The 4,267-nt window shown below is 41.1% G+C and overlaps 1 pseudogene across 1 annotated transcript; it reads left to right on the forward strand.

The window, feature by feature from the left end:
* Positions 1 to 385: 385 nt before the first annotated feature.
* Positions 386 to 925, forward strand: LOC110304898 (annotated as a pseudogene). Its single transcript, XR_003837586.1, has one exon. The product of XR_003837586.1 is annotated as a zinc finger protein 706 pseudogene (transcript).
* The last annotated feature ends 3,342 nt before the right edge of the window (positions 926 to 4,267 follow it).

The raw sequence follows: 4,267 nt of genomic DNA on the forward strand, positions 1-4,267 counted from the left end.
AAACTCTCCACAGGTTTCAAAGAAGTGACATCCCACTGAAGCTTCTCTCTGGCCACAAAGGAATTAAATGGATAAATAAAAGTTAAGGAAGAAAGAACAATGACTGGGCAGTTGGTGGTATACACCTTTAATCCTAGCACTGGGGAGGCAGAGGCAGGCAGACCTCTGAGTTCAAGGGATATGCAGAAAAACCCCATCTCAAAAAAAACCAAAGCAGGGCAGGCCTGCCTTGGGCTCAGGCGCGGCGGGGCTCTGCATGGTCCTTCCTCTGCAGGTGACGAAGGCCCCAAGCAGTGCTGGGCTCGACCCTTCCTTCCCTACTGGTCCAGCCCAGCTCTCCTCGCGCTGCGAGGTCTCTCGAACGCCAGACCGGCCCGGCCCGGATATGGCTCGTGGACAGCAGAAGATTCAGTCTCAAGAAAAATGCCAAAAAGCAGGCTGGACAAAAGAAGAAACAAGGACATGACCAAAAGGCTGCTGCCAAAGCTGCCTTAATAATATACCTGCATTGTCTGTAGGACACAAATGCCAGACCCCAAGACCTTCAAGCAGCACTTTGAAAGCAAGCACCCTAAGACTCCACTTCCTCCAAAATTGGCTGATGTTCAGGCATAAAGTTGTTTATAGGTGAATTCATGATACCTTTGACTCTCTACTGTCTCAGACCTTAGATAACAAACCTGCAGCTGCTTTTTTAAACAAACTGTTGATCAGCAAACAATAAAGGGGCTACAGAAACACTCATTTTTATGCTGTTCCCTTTGGGCTTCATGCAAAGACAATTCTGTGTAAATGTACAGTTGACTCTGATGTGGAAATCTGAAAAATCAGTCCATTCTTGTTATAAATTTTTTTACAATTGTAATTATATTGATGTTCATATTGTGTAAAATAACTCATTTAATAAAGTAGTGCTTTGATTTTACAACACCACAGGATAAATGGTTCTAGAAATTGTTCTAACTTTCCTTATTATTTGCCTTATAAAAATGAATTGATCAGCTAGTGTTGCAAGAGCAATTCTCTCCCTTTCTCAGCTCAGTGGCAGGTTTGTTAAACTAGAGCAGACTCATTCATTAAATCATGCACATGATTCTATTGGCAGCTGATGCAGGTTAAAGAATGGCTGATCTGCTTCCGTGTATTCACAGCTATACATCATTCCCCACTTCGGATCATTTCCTGTGTGTCCATCTGGGAGTCATTGTAGATGACAGATTCAATTCATACAATTGGTAGAGTTGCCAATGAGCCCTTCTGGACAATGTGTGAGGGAACAAGTGTGACCTATAAAGGCCTGTGTCTTTGCAAATTGTTCAAATTCTTCCATTTGAAATTGAACTATAATTTTTGAAAGATTTTGAAAGTTATCTAGCTAATTGTATGAGTGAATTTTTACATTTAACAAGAAGAATAGAATGATTTCTTTCAGATTAATTCGCAGAACATTCTTTGTCTTTCAAATAAAACTCTAATTTTAGAGCCTTAGTGCTGGCTCCTGAAATCAAAGGCTGTCTAGTCTGACTTCCACTTGAACGAGCAGAGCATTGTAGGATAAGGTAAAGTCTGCCGGTAAAGGAAGACTTAACTAGTTCTGCTGGTGTAGGTTGCAGGCAAGTCTGCCAGAACTCAGCTTAAGTTTAGACGGTGACGTAATGGGAAGAACATTCCATACTGACAGCTGCTTAGAGCTGTGGCCCTGACCTGTGGATAACAAACAGATCCCTCATGATGTAGCCTGGGCAGTTAGTGAACAGCTTAGCATACACTGACCACCTGGCTCATGCGGCTGTGTTTGAAGGAAGGTGACTCAAGGGCACAGCAGCCCTGTCCCCAGCCTCCCTCGCAGAAGTACAGTCCCTCTATTTAATGCCCTGCCTCTCACACGTGGTATCCACTGTTTGCTACAATGTTGCTGACTAGCGTTAGAGTTTTACCCGTTTTCTTGTGGATCTTACATTCTAGTTCAATGGCAATTTTAGAGCTTCTGAAAGTGCTTTATGCAGATGACTGGTTATTCAGAGCCTGATCACGATTTTTGGTTTAAATCTGTTTGTTTCACTGTTGTAATTCAGAATAGAACATTTTCAGTCTTGTATTTAACTGTTTTCTGAGCAGCTGATGACATGGTATTTCACTCTGTATCTCAGTGATGGGGAGTAGGTGATGGCTCTTCACTCTGAGCGTGGGGATTACCAGCAGGATCCTACCCCTGTGCTGCAGTTAAACCTGCTGTAAGGAGGAAACGACAACTCGAACATCTGTGTAATTTAGTTTGCAGAGTCTCTTAACAGACAAGTTTGTTTAAAAACTGTTTGCTGTCTTCAAAGGTGATATAAAATAGCAAGAGGGGACTGATCTGTTTGTACTCTGTATGTTAGTTGTCAAAAGGAATGGGGTTCACAATAAACTTGTTTCCATTCTGACACACTTGAGCCCTCACGTGTGCTGTAATGTCTTATTAAAGATGTTAGAGAAAAAAAAAAAAAAACAGGTTGGGGGTGGCGATGGGAAGAACAATAGGAACCTGAAAATATTGTATTAATAATAAAAAATTCAAATACATCAAAGCTTAGAAGATAGAGTTAACACCATACTATGATAAAATACACATGTAGTTTTAAATGTATCAGTTACAAAGTATGAATGGCTCAAAATCACCTGTGACCTCAAGACATTTGAAAAAGAGGTGTAGTTAATGGATCAGAAAACCAAAGTGCACAGTAGAAATTAACAAAGCTGGAAGCTTGTAATTTGTCAGAACTAACAAATTTGATAAAGCCCCAGAAAAGCATAGAAAAGGAGAAGGCATAAATTTGAATAGTAGAAGTGAAATGTTTCTATAAACCTTAAAATATATGAAATATTATGAGTGAACTCATAATGATGAATTAAAAGGTTTAGGAGGAATAAATATATTTCTGTTTGTTTGTTTGTTTGTTTGTTTTTTTAAAAACTCTTACTGAAATCAACACAAGGAGAAATAGAAGATCAAAGTATTATTTATCTATTTAAAACTGGACTCTTATTTTAAAAAACACACCACAAACAAACAATCAGAAAATGCACCACTGTCCAGAAGGCTTTATTGGTGAATTCTACCAGATAGATGAGAGGTGAGAAGTATCATTCTTAAAATCCCCTTCACACATCCTTTGTTCCACAGTTGAGCTCTAGATGGTTAGTTAGCTTGTGGGCTAGGACAAACAACTCATCAAGCAAGCCCATGCTGTACCCAGCATGTGGCAAGGTAAATCAACTTCACTGTGTTGAGTTTATTCAAGAGACTGTGTCCATTTCACTTTGACCATATTAATCATATTTCACCATATTAACAGAATATACATGGTTTTAACAGAGGTTCCAAAAAATACTTTAAAAAATTTTTAAAATCTATGAAAAAATAAAAACCTTAGCAAACAGAAGAGACTTTTCTTATTTCAGTCTGGATTCTTTCCAAACACCAATAGTAAGCTTAATGCTTACAGGAAGAATGTGGAAATCAGGAGGGAATTAAAAGGCTAGGGTGGTTACTCAGTTAATAAAATGCTTGCCTTGTGTAGACTGAGAGCCTGAGTTTGGTCCCCAGGACCCACGTGAAAACGTTGGATCTGGTGCTGTGTGTTTGTCGTCCCTTTGCTGCAAGGTGGAGACAGGCAGATCTCAGGCTGGGACTGACCAGACGGCCTAGCCTACTTGTGAATTACAGGCAGGTAAGAGGTTCTGTCAGAGGGTCCTCTGGCCTCACACTCACCCCTTATATGCGTGAACTGGCATAGTATGCACTTCTGCACAAAGGAACCAGTGTACCTCATGCTCTACTCTTTTTTATGTTATTTTTTTTAAAGGTAGGGTTTCTCCGTGTATCCCTTGTCTACACTCAACTTGTAGACAAAGCTGGCCTCAAAATCACAGAGATCTGCCTGCCTCTGCCTCTGCCTCTGCCCCCGCCTCTCTCTCTGCCTCTCTCTCTCTCTCTCTCTCTCTCTCTCTCTCTCTCTCTCTCTCTCTGCCTCTCTCTCTCTGCCCCTCTGCCTCTCTGCCTCTCTCTGCCTCTCTCTGCCTCTCTGCCTCTCTGCCTATGCCTATGCCCATGCCCATGCCTATGCCTCCTGAGTGCTGACATTAAAGGCATGCACCACCACTCCCAGCTTATGCTCTACTCTTATTCAGCATTAAGCTCAAGATCTTGAGATCTTGGCTGGTTCAATGATCATTCACACAGCACAACTATGTTGTATTAAGAATCTTAAAGCAGACCCACAAC

The sequence above is a fragment of the Mus caroli genome, chromosome 1 (assembly GCF_900094665.2).
Source record: "Mus caroli chromosome 1, CAROLI_EIJ_v1.1, whole genome shotgun sequence".
NCBI classification, from domain to species: Eukaryota; Metazoa; Chordata; class Mammalia; order Rodentia; family Muridae; genus Mus; species Mus caroli.